The sequence below is a fragment of the Oryctolagus cuniculus genome, chromosome 8 (genome assembly GCF_964237555.1).
Source record: "Oryctolagus cuniculus chromosome 8, mOryCun1.1, whole genome shotgun sequence".
NCBI classification, from domain to species: Eukaryota; Metazoa; Chordata; class Mammalia; order Lagomorpha; family Leporidae; genus Oryctolagus; species Oryctolagus cuniculus.
In genome coordinates this window covers 87,759,744-87,772,422 of record NC_091439.1, presented here as the reverse complement: position 1 = coordinate 87,772,422, position 12,679 = coordinate 87,759,744, and the positions used below count along the sequence as shown (strand labels likewise).

At 42.1% G+C, this 12,679-nt stretch overlaps 1 protein-coding gene and 1 non-coding gene across 4 annotated transcripts in view; both read left to right on the top strand.

Annotated features, from left to right (window-relative positions):
* FRAS1 (Fraser extracellular matrix complex subunit 1) overlaps positions 1–12,679 on the top strand; it is a 499,229-nt gene that overhangs the window by 102,170 nt on the left and 384,380 nt on the right. The window lies entirely within an intron of this gene.
* On the top strand, positions 2,810–2,926 carry LOC127483381 (U5 spliceosomal RNA). The gene has a single exon (XR_007909554.1). It is a non-coding gene; the product is annotated as a U5 spliceosomal RNA (small nuclear RNA).

Below are 12,679 nucleotides of genomic sequence, written 5' to 3'. Positions count from 1 at the left end.
TGTTTGCATAAAACTATCGGATTTCTTATTGAGGCCTTTTAAACATTGTTTATCTTGGGGTCACCCACAGCTTAGAGCATTTTCATTTCTTTTTGTGTTTTATTGTCTTATACCAGAGGCCAAGGCCAGTCTTGTAGTATTTATTGAGTGGGCTGGATTAGGGCTTTCTAGGGGCTGCTGTTGAGGCTTTGGGAGAAGCATGCCTGAAACCACGGCAAGTGAATAGTGGTCTGAAATTTTTCACCACCGCTGATGAGGTAGTTGGGTAGGATTGATCCATTTTTCTAAGCAAACAAACAATACTCACAGACGTTGAATCATACTGTGAATCAGACTATGATCATTTGGGATTTCAAGACTGGAATGTGTATTGATCAAAGCCAGAGTCAACTTTTCTGGAACCTTCCTTTTTTTTTTTTTTTATTTGACAGATAGAGTTAGACAGTGAGAGGGAGAGACAGAGAGAAAGGTTTTCCGTCCATTGGTTCACCCCGCAAATGGCCACTATGGCTGGTGCACTGCAGTCGACGTGCTGCGCCGATCCGAAGCCAGGAGCCAGGTACTTATCCTGGGTGCAGGGCCCAAGCACTTGGGCCATCCTCCACTGCCTTTCTGGGCCACAGCAGAGAGCTGGACTGGAAGAGGAGCAACCGGGACAGAATCTGGCACCCCGACCGGGACTAGAACCTGGGGTGCCAGCGCTGCAGGCAGAGGATTAGCCTACTGAGCCGCAGCGCCAGCCTGGAACCTTCTTTTTAACACCTCTTTTGCATCTTGAAGTGTTATTCTGGATGGAAAACTCCCACCTTCTCAAGTTGAAATAGGGTACTTCATTCATTTTTTTATTTTTTATTTTTTTTAATTAATTTATTTTTTTTTGACAGGCAGAGTGGACAGTGAGAGAGAGAGACAGAGAGAAAGGTCTTCCTTTGCCGTTGGTTCACCCTCCAATGGCCGCTGTGGCCGGTGCACCGCGCTGATCCGATGGCAGGAGCCAGGTACTTATCCTGGTCTCCCATGGGGTGCAGGGCCCAAGCACTTGGGCCATCCTCCACTGCCCTCCCTGGCCACAGCAGAGAGCTGGACTGGAAGAGGGGCAACCAGGACAGAATCCGGCGCCCTGACCAGGACTAGAACCTGGTGTGCCGGCGCCGCAAGGCGGAGGATTAGCCTAGTGAGCCGCGGCGCCGGCCAGGGTACTTCATTCAAAAATGTCTACTGAGCACCTGCTATGTGCCAGACAGGGTGCTAGGTCATTGGCGCACAACAGCAAATGAAACAGACACAATTCCAGCTCTCAGTTGACTCTCATTGTTGTCTTAATATCTAGTTGTGAAAAAATGTGGTGAAACGTGAGACCTCATCCCTCTGCACGAAGATTGCTGTTTGCAGGAAACAATGTGCTTCAAGCCGTGAAGCCTGACAGCTTCATAGAGAATTTCCTTTCCTGCGCATCCTGGGTGAGGCGAATGGAGGATGAAGATCATGGCCTCGTCCTGAATATGAAGATAAATAAATTACTGTGGGCTCACAGCATGCGCTGTTCCTTACCTGCAGGTGGAAGAAGACGTTTTCTTAAAAATACGTGCTCCTCTAGGTGTAATGCAGACCTAAAAGAAAAAGCACTCAGTCGCAATTCTTTCCTAATAAGAAGCCCTGAAATATCTGAGGAGTGCCTGATGGGAGCTCTTGCCTCGGCTCCATAGTTAGCAATTCCTGCCTTCCTCTCTCCCTCTGTTCCTCCTTCCCTCCCTCCCACTAAATGGGTACTCCTTATTGCTTGTTCTGCCAGCGGCAGACACTAATGGTGTCTATTTTTAAGCATTTTATTTATTTGAGAGACTGAGAAATAGAAAGAGAGAGCTTCCATTCCCTGGTTTACTCCTCATCTGCCTTTAACAGGAACCAGGAACGCACTCCAGGTCTCCAGAGTCGATGACGGAGACACAGTTATTTCGGTTACTACCTGCTGCTTCCAGGTGTGCATCAACAGAAAGATAGAACCAGGAGTAGAACTGGGAGTGCAGCAGGAACTTGAAACCAGGGTCTCTGATACGGGACGCAGGTGTCTCACCCTGCATCCTAACCACGAGACCAAAGGCTCTCCCCAGGGCTGTGGATTTCCAATGCTCTCATCTTCCTTATCTTGTATCATAACCAACCTGAGTGCTAAGCCCTAACCGCTGACCGGAGTCTTTCATAATTCTTATTCTTTGCTGGGAAGATACGTTGGTTTTTCAGGCAGTGAGTGCCTTTGCTTCTGTACAGTCATGTTGGTCTGTGGGTGGAAGGACTCATACTTGGCCAACTGTCTTCTGAAAAGCACCAAGTCTAAGTGACAGCTCAGACCAAACCAGCGTTTACCTTGTCCTTCCTGTGTCACATTACCCTGTGGTTTGTTGGACCGTTAGGTTAGGCCGTGTTTTAGAGAGACGAAGGTCAGGATGGCCATTCAGGAAGGTCGACATCTCTGTGTAAACTGGCATCGGTGTCCTTCCTTGGGAATTCATGTGTTTGGAGCACTGTTCTGTGGCAGGGCTCATCTCCAGGCACTTTTTGTGCCCTGTTCCCAGGACAGACCGAGATGCGTAAAGGAGATGCGTGGCTTACAGTGACAGCGTCCCTGGGTCCTGCTGTTTGTCACCACTGTGCCAAGTGGCTTCTTCCAGGCACTCAGGGAGACCAAACTCTTGCCAACTTTAATGTGGCGCACGCTTTAATTTAAATGAAATTGTTTCTTCAAGATGTATACATGTGTTTTCTCCCCAACTAGAGGCAAGCATTTTGAGCTTAGGAAAAGACCATTCACATATTCTGGTTTCTCTCCAGGCTGTACAGATCTTTTGCCTTTTAAGAAAGGTTTCCATGGAAAAGACCCTTCCTTCACTTGTACCTTATTTTGTGTTTTCTTTATATCACATAGAATAATTTTTTTGTGTTTATAAGGATATTCCAAAAAGTTCATAGAAAATGGAATTAAAAGACATGTTTTGCCCTTGTCTTGACTGTTGAGGAACAGTTTTTTTGTGTGTGCAAATTGTTGAACTCTTTACTTAGTATAGAGTTGTTCTTCTATGTATAACGTTAATTGAAAATGGATCTTAGTGGAGAGTGGGACTGTGAATGGGAGAGGGAGGAGGAGGATGGGTGGGAGTGTGGATGGGAGGGTGGGTTTGGTGAGAAGAATCACTGTATTCCTAAAGTTGTACTTATGAAATGCGTGAAGTTTGTATTTCTTAAATAAAAGGTTTCTTTGGGGGGAAAAAGACATGCTTTGGCATGGAAATTTTTGAAATTCATGTTTTTTTTTTTTTATAATATTCACTTTCCAGGAACCTTTTAAAGGCACTTCATTTGCATGCATTTCAATTTTTCACACCAAAATAAACTTATCTTTTTATTTTTAAAGATTTTATTATTTATTTGACAGAGTTACAGACAGTGAGAGATAGAGATAGACAGATAGAGAGATAGAGAGAGAGAGAGAGAGAGAGAAGGTCCTCCCTCCCAAATGGCCGCAACAGCAGGAGCTGCATCAATCCGAAGCCAGGAGCCAGGTGCCTCCTCCCAGTCTCCCACACAGGTGCAGGGACCCAAGCACCCGGGCTATCCTCCACTGTTATCACAGGCTACAGCAGAGAGCTGGAATGGAAGTGGAACAGCTGGGACTAGAACCGGCGCCCATATGGGATGCCAGTGCCGCAGGCGGACAATTAACCTAGTGTACCACAGCGCCGGCCCCTAAACTTATCTTTTAATTTTTCTACAAACTGTTTGAAGTACCTGTGTAATTTTTTTAAAAAAGATTTATTTATTTATTTGAAAGTCAGAGTTACACAGAGAAAGGAGAGGCAGAGAGAGAGAGAGAGAAAGGTCTTCTATCCGCTGGTTCACTCCCCAGATGGTCTCAACGGCCAGAGCTGTGCTGATCTGAAGCAGGAGCCAGGAGCTTCCTCTGGGTCTCACACATCGGTGCAGGGGCCCAGGGACTTGGACCATCTTCCACTGCTTTCCCAGGCCATAGCAGAGAGCTGGATCAGAAGTGGAGCAGCCAGGACTCATATGGGATGCTAGCACTCAGGCCAGGGTATTAACCTGCTGTGCCATAGCACTGGCCCCCTGTGTTAATATTTTTATAAATATTTTCTGATAGATTGAGAGAGAGGCCCATGGTCAATGACTCACAGATAATGACCGATTCAGGTTTGGAGGGCTCATTGATGTTTGCTGAGGCCTTACTGTGTGCTTCAGGGTAATGAGCAGTATGTGACATGACATAAGTTACTGAGTATTTGCCTGGGATATTGGTTTCAGTATTTGTAGTATTATCAACCTTCTGGTCCTACTTACTCTTTTGCTTCAGGTAGCACAGAGCTGTACCTTCCTTTTTGTGCTCAGAGACCTGGTTAAGCTGGAACCGTTCCGTTATCACTCACTGAGACTGCTGCTGTAGTTTCTACTTGTGCTCCTGACCCACCCATACCCATCTCCTAGGCTCTTCTGTTTCTGACCCAAAGACCGGTCAACCCCTAGAGGGTTTTGATCATAGAACACAAGACCTTCGGATAGCATTCCTGCCTTAATTCCAACCCTCCCTCCTCACCCCACTCTGTGTTCTGGAATGTCCAGTGTTAATATCTCTTAGACTGTGCGCTCTGCAAGGACAGTGTCCATGTATACATATACCTCTTTGAATCTCTCGGAGCCAGAATGGTGTTTAGAATATAGTAGGATTCTGTAGATTTGTGTGGCATCAGACTGAATTTTGTGCAGTTTCTGAAACTAATGAAATTTCAGCTTGTTAGCAAACCTAATTGCATCACCTTCTGTCTGGTCCCTTACAGTCTTAGTTGATGGATTCAGTGTTGTTTGTCAGAGCACTTTGTGAAATGGAAAATAGACAGCTCTTTCCTCTTGCAGCTCAGTGCAACTCTAGAAATATATTTAGAACATTTAGCCCTCTTGGAGTGTCACAGGCTGTCTGCATTTCTGTGAGGTTGTCCTCCTCATCTGATATGAAGAAGTGGCGTTGTTTCCAAAGCAATAGAAAAGTGGGAGGAAGGCAATCTGAGAGGTTTTTCCTCACTGTTCTTCAGAATATCTTTGGCCTTTCCATTATGTTGAGAGCAAAACATGTAACCTAGTTTTATTTATAACATTGATTCTGCCATTCACTCACTGATAGTTAACCAAAGTTTGCAACCCACTCTTCTTTCAAGATCTCTTTCCCAGCTAGATCAAATGGTTTATTTTATTTTATTTTATTTTATTTTATTTTATTTTATGTATTTAATTTTTTTGACAGAGTTAGACAGAGAGAGACAGAGAGAAAGGTCTTCCTTTTTCCATTGGTTCACCCCCCAAGTGGCTGCTATAGCCAGCGCATTGTGGCCGGCACACCGCACCGATCTGAAGCCAGGAGCCAGGTGCTTCCTCCTGGTCTCCCATGCTGGTGCAGGGCCCAAGCACTTGGGCCATCCTCCACTGCCCTCCTGGGCCACAGCAGAGAGCTGGACTGGAAGAGGAGCAACCGGGACAGAATCTGGCGCCCTGACCGGGACTAGAACCCAATGTGCCGGTGCTGCAGGCAGAGGATTAGCTTACTGAGCCACGGCGCCGGCCTCAAATGGTTTAGAAATCTCTGCGGATTCCCTGGAGAGTCTTTCGTTCAGGAAATATATTCTGACCACATTTGGACTGCAGATGGTTTACAATGATTTGTCTTCTGCACAAACTACTTGTGATTTGTGGACTTTTCTCTTATTCCTATTTCATTAGGCCAAGAAACTACATCCGTATGTGGCCTGTTCTGTATTTTCAGAACCGAATGGGTCACTGTTGGGCTTGGTTTTGATTTTCAAGGAATCAAGTGGGCAGTTTGGCACCCCAGTCACTGTTGATCTTCTCATTCTGTTGTAATGAGTGCCATACACTTTAGAGGTAAATTGTGTTATCTCTGTGTAAAAAGGAGAAATTGAAGCTTAATGGATTTAAGAAGCTTGCTCAAGTTAGCGCTGGTCTCTTTGTGTAGAATTCACTTAAAATATATGTTTTTTGTAATCATGAGATTTTATGAAAGTTCCTACAAGGAAAACAATGATGTTTAAGAGGCACTGTCATGTTCTCACCACGACATTCAACGTTATCGACATTTGCCTGTTGGAATGCCCTGTCTTTGGATCTGTGTTTAGAGTATACCTAACAGGTTTCAAAGAAAGTCAGTTGACGTTGAAAAGATCAGAAAGTATTAAATTTCTTTTCAGGCCCATTTTAATTGCATTTATATAATTATCTTCATAACCATTTTAAGTCAGTCTTCTTGTTAATATTTTATAAAGCATACAAAACCAAGAAAAGCCATTTTAAATTCGTGAAGAAAAAAATACAAAAATAAGAAAACTTGAAATGTTAGCAGATGGGTAATTAAAAGCAAGCGAAGAAGAATTATCACAGTTAGTGTGCATAGTTCTGTATACTGAGAATGTGTAATTGTTTGGGGTAATAGATGTATCTAGTCCTGAGTGGTGGTTCAGAAACTGCCTAGGATTCCTCCATCCCGTATCACAGTGCCTGGGTTTGACTCCCAGCTCTGCTCTTAATTTCAGTTTCCCGCTAATGCGCATCCTGGCTGCTGATGGCTCCAGAGTTCAGTTCCTGCCAGGGAGACCTGGGTGGAGTTCCCAGCTCCTGACTCAGCCTGGCCCAACCCCAGCTGTTGTGGGAATTTGGAGAATGAACCAACAGATATGAAATGTGTCTGTCTTCCGCTCTGTGTCTGCTTTGAAAGTAGAATGAAATGGAGAATAGAGTAGACTAGGCTAGACTAGAATAGAAGAAATAAAAAGTAAATATACCTGTCCTTGAATATCCGGCAGCAAATAATTGACTTTGCTCCTGGGCCTACTCCACTCTGCAGTCTGACGTGCTTCCGCCTACCCTTGCCCCAGCCCAGCAAGGAACAGAGGTAGTGAAGCCGCATGATTGGCATTGTCTTGAGGTGAGATATTGCGTTATTTTTGATTATTCACAGTACTCTATTATTTTCCCATAGGTAGTAGAGTATTACCTGAGGTCACTGTTATAAGGTATAAAATCCTTGAGGCTGGGACTTGGTCATCTCTGTATCCTGGGACCTGGGGCAGGGCCACGCTGTAGTAGAATCTGGGTGCAGGTTCCTTGCCTGGAGCAGAAGGGCCCCTAAGACCACATTTCACTGGTTGGGAACCTACTTGTGGTGCAAACCAACTTTTTGGGGGGGCATGGATTGAAGGTGGGAAAAGGTTGCTATTATTCTTTGGAAAACAAACTAAAAGCAGAGACAATTACACTGATCTAATTTTGCTCCAAGCATGTTGCCAAGAACAAAGTAAATAGCATAATTTGTGCTGAAGTGGGAAGTAAAGAAAACAAAATCTAAGGGAGGGAGAGATTATAGCTAGAAAGCAAAGTTATTTTTCGAAACTATTATCCCCATGGTGCCATTTGTTTTCCAAGGTGACTGGTGTTCAAGTCCCTTGCCTGTGCTGCTAGAGAAACACCTGGCCTTCTAGGAGCTTGTTTGTAGCCCCTGGGAAGACAGCTTAGTCAGACCTTGCAAGCCCTGTGCCTTGTGTGGCCAGGATGCAGTGTTCTGCTTGTACTGCGGTATCTTTTACATCGGTGCAAACATACCTGGCTCACTTTCCCCAGCTTCCCCCTGTCTTTTTCCTCTGCTCAGGAAATCAGCTTGGTTGGGTCTTTTGTGTAGGGCGAACCCCATTGGTGAGTGGACCATCAGTGGGATCTCTGTTAGCTCAGTTTTCATCAAGGAGATCCATTTCTTTCCCAAAACTGTGATCTAGGAGAGTTGCCAAGCAGCTAGAATTAAAAAAAAAAATGCACAAAGCCCAGCAAACAACGTCATTCTTTCATGTGGCGCTGTCCCCTTTGTCTTCTGTAAGCCTGTCGCTAGCTGGCTAGTTCTCAAATAGAGTCCAAGGGTTCTTTAGCCTTTGGCAGTTTCTGGGCTCTTAGATTTTTAGTCAAAGCTTGATTCCAAATAATTGTCCACAGACAGACTTCAGAGGGTGGAAGTATAAGACTCTAACTTTCGGAGGTTGAAAAACTATAGAAATTCAGACAAGATTTCTCAGGTCTGCTTTTGTGAGCTTAGCAAGTGTAAAACATTTACAAGGCTTTTATGTCCAAGTCTGAACCCGTCTATTCTTTTCAAAGAACTCACAAGGTCTTCATCTTTTCTGACAAGCCTATCTATGTCTTGGACAAGATCTGTAGTAGAGGCTTAAAACTCAAATGAACTTTTTTTGATCTCCAGATCTTTTGCAGGGCTAGTGTGGAACAGGCCGGTTAACACAAGTTAGTTCATCATCTTAGTTGGGTGACTATCTCTCGGTAGCCAGATCCAGTCTGCTGCTGAGAGGCAGCCATGGTGACTACCCACTCAGAGGGTTTCTTTTTTCAATTATTGTGAGTACTTGAATTTGGCTTGTATGTAAGATTCCCTGAAGAACTGTTTTTCTATTACCTAAACAAGATACTGTCCCTAGGTAGCTTCTGCAGTCTAAAAAATGACCTCTGCTTCATGGAGGCCTTTCCAAAGATAGAGTTGAATCGACTGATTCTAAATGTTACACCATTAGTGAAAAATGTCTACCAGTCACTCGTGGGACCTGGGACAAGTTCGGTTTCAGCTTCAACCGTTTTCCTATCAGAGTACCACTGCAGAATACCTCTCTGGCAGTTCCAGAAAAGCCATGTGGAAGGCCCACTGCCAAGATGCGCAGTGCTGTGGCTGTCTCTTTGCTGGGGCATTGTCCTCTTGCTGCTGCTGCCCACTATCAAGATGCCCACACACCCCCTTGCCCAGCCACAGAATTGTGGCTTCCCTGCTAGGTAGGCCTTTGCCACTGCTCCCTATACTCCCTTGCTCTGTGGCAGTTTCTCCTTCAATCTCTGAATGAAAACAGTGATCAGCAGCCACAGTGCTCAAGAAACTTCTGTGGAATTCAATTCCCGTGGGTACATTCTAATCAACAAGCAAGAGATTTCTAATTCACCTTGAAATTATGTCATGTATTATGTTTTTAGATTTGCTATAATAAATAGGTTCAAAGCAAAGGATTCTTTTGATTTTAGTGCTTTGTAGCAAAAGTTTTTATTTACTTTAATGTACCTTATATAACTTATTTTCCCAAGATATGTTGGTGGTTGGATTCTTTGGCCCATTTAACTGTGACACTGTGTGTGGTTTTCTGGTTTTTTTTTTTTTTTTTTTTTAATATAGGAGAGAAGTGTTTTGCTGGTATCGTGTTAAAGTTATGATCACGTGGTTTTGACTTTGGGCAACTGGTAGTGACGTAGAGTAACCAGAAACAACTAGAGTTGGTAGACATTGACTGGGGTAATTTAGCTGTAATCCTTAATGGAAAAGTAGTTGGAAATCTTTGATCTGTAGGGCAGCCCACCTGAGTGGCATATCATAGCTTAGTAGTGCCATACATCACTGGCATTTGATACTGGTGTGAAAAGGTAGAATAGATTAGCACGTGGGTATTCCCACATTATTGAGCACCAAAACGCAGTAGATGACTTCTTGAGAGAAGAAAATCTAGCAAGTTGGGTTATGCACTGAGTCTGTTGGAGCTTCATCAGAGGGGGTCTTGATTTATTGGGAATATGAATGATGGCCATGCAGAGTACAGACAAAGAAAGCTTATAGAAAAAGTGTGATGATTGGCAGAGTAGGACGCGAGTGTCTGCTGTGAGTTGTGCATTCTTTGAGAGTAATCAAAGATGGTGCTTTCTTTAAAAGTCTGGTAGAATTCAGCAGTGAAGCTCTCTGGTCCTGGACTTTTCTTTGTTGAGAGGGTCTTTATCACTGATTCAGTCTCCACCTTGGTTCTTGATCTGTTTAGGTTTTCAATGTCCTCATGCTTCAGTTTTGTTAGATTGCATGTGTGTAGAAATCTATTCATTTCTTCTTCATTTCAGGTTTGTTGGCATATACCTAGCTGTTTGTAGTAATTCCTGATGATTCCTTTTATTTCTGTGGTATCCATTGTTACATCTCCTTTTTCATCTCTGATTTTATTGAGTTCAGTCTTCTGCCTCTTTTTAATTTTATATTTTCAAAAAACCAGCTGTTCATTTCACTGATCTTTTATATTTTTTGGTTTAAATTCTGTTTATTTCTTCCTCAATTTTACTTACTTACTTCTACTAATTTTGGGTTTGGTTTATTGTTGTTTTTCTATGTCCTTGAGATGCATTGATGGCTCATTTATTTGATGCCTTTCCAATTTCTTGATGTAAGCAATGATTGCTATAAACTTCCCTCTTAACACTGCTTTTTATGTATGCCATAAGTTTTGATATGTTGGATTGTCATTTTCATTTTTTTCCAGGAATTTTTTAATTTTCCTTTTAATTTCTTCTATGACTGGTTCATTCAGGAGCATATTGTTTAGCCTGCACATGTTAGCATATTTTCTAGAAAAAAAAAAAAGATGGGGCTTTCATGTGGCCATGGGCTTCATTCTGGAACTCCTTTAATGATTGTGGCAAATGTAGCAGAAAATGGAATTTCTTGTTTGGGGTATGAATTGTAATTGTGATGTTGTTCTAGATAAAGTGAGTCATAGCTTTCTAAGTTTGCCGTGATGACTGATATTGCAAAAGTTCTGTATGAATCACCTCTCAAAATAACTTAGCGTTGATTTCACAATTTTTCCTACAGTATTATTGCATTCATAGTCATGTAGATTATCCCTCTCCTGCATGCCACTCCATAGGAGAGGAATTGTACATATTTTTGAACCTTTGTATCAACTCCGCAACTCAGAATATGTATCTATTACTATTTATCAGTGTGGCAATTGCCACTTACGTATAGGGCTTGTGATTAGTGATTTTAGTTTTTAATTTACCCATGAATAAATTTTTAATAAGGAGAAAGCAAGGGTAGATGAAGAAAGGCTAAGTAAGGAGTCTGTTTCGCCACTGAACACAATACAGAAGTTATGTTTAAGTTTTTCTTAATACCAACAGTTCTGTGGGTCATAGGCTACAGAGTTTTGGGTCATACACAATCAACTCACCTTGTAGACATGTTTTATTTGGCCCTCGTAGTGTTGAAAAGTTTCTTTTTTTTTTAAGTCTGTTGCCAACATTTCAAATGTGATTTCATAGGAAAATTTGATGTTCTGACTTCTCTTGAGTAGTTGCAAGGTTTGGGGGCATAAGGCCATATCCCCAGAGGGATTGAATGTGTAGGTCCAGAGGGATTGAGTGGAACTGCTCATTGCTGGGCCATGTCTATCTGAGTTTGCTGCTTTCCTTGCAATGTCATTTTCTTAGACACAGGTTGCTCTGTTTAGGTCAGCATTGGTGTTTGTTGTTCCTGACTAATAATTAAGTAGAAGAGCAACAAAGAGATGAATCTGGTATTATTGATAATGTTAAACAACTGTATATTCTGTGTGTGTGTAAAGCAATAAAGTAGACTATAGCAGGGATTTTCAAACTTTTCTTGAAAATGTCCATTATCTTCTACATCCATTTCCATGTACTTTTTGAAGCTACTTCCTATTTCCTTTCATTAAAATCCTTTCCTTTCCTTTCCCTTTCCCTTTCCCTTTTCCTTATAAAGCCCCATTTCTGAGATTTTCCCAATGGCTTATTTTGTTGCTCAGATGCAACCATTAGCCATTTAAAGATCTACAAAAATGTATAAGAAAAAGAATTATTATTTTAATAAAAAGAAATCTTTTTCCCCCTTTCTGATGGTTTATCTTTTCCAGGTCTCCAATACATTGGTTATATTAGTAGGGTGAGCTGGTATACACATAAACTGTACTTTTTTGTTTTGCATTATAGTACATGGGGTGTGAGCTCCTGGTTAAGTCTTTCTGGGTTTGAATCCTGACTGTGTCACATATAAGCTGTGTGATCAGCACAGTCAAGATCTTCTCTAAGCCTTGATTTTCTCTCCTGTGTTATGGGAATCATTATAGCATCTGCCAGAAAGGATTGTTTTGAAGACTAAATTGAATAATTTAGACAGGGCAATTGACTTAGAATAGAAACTCAATAAATATTAGCTATTATTATTTCTAGAGAAAGAGTCTTCAGGGTTCTTTTATTACTATAAGTTTTCTTTTGGCTAAAATCTTGGTGTGATATTGAGTATATCTATATCATCTGTCATCAGCAAGGCTGCAAAATTCTGCCATAGAAAGTGCCCTTGTAGAATTTCCTCTTGTACTTTACGCCTCATCTGTAAGACAAGGAGACTTTTCTGTGCCACCCACCTTGTAGCATCAGATCAGCTGGAGGTTTCACAGTGATAACTGAGGCTGCTGGTAGACAGTTGCTACAAATATTTTGATGAAGATGAATTTAGTCATCCATTTTCCAATTCTTTGCGTTTTTCCAGCTTTGGTAACCAAATATAGAAAAGCATGAGTATGTGTTCAAAAACATGCAAATTACTCATTTACTGATATGGAAATATATTTTGTTCTTGATATGTTTCTTGTTTTGCAATTTTGATGTATCTTTCTTGATGTTGATTTTGACTTGTTGCTGGAAGGAGAAAGAGCAGATTTAACTCCTATACCTGAAAGAAATCCACAAGAAAAATATCTTTTAATTGGTGTACATAGGATATAGCACTAACTTT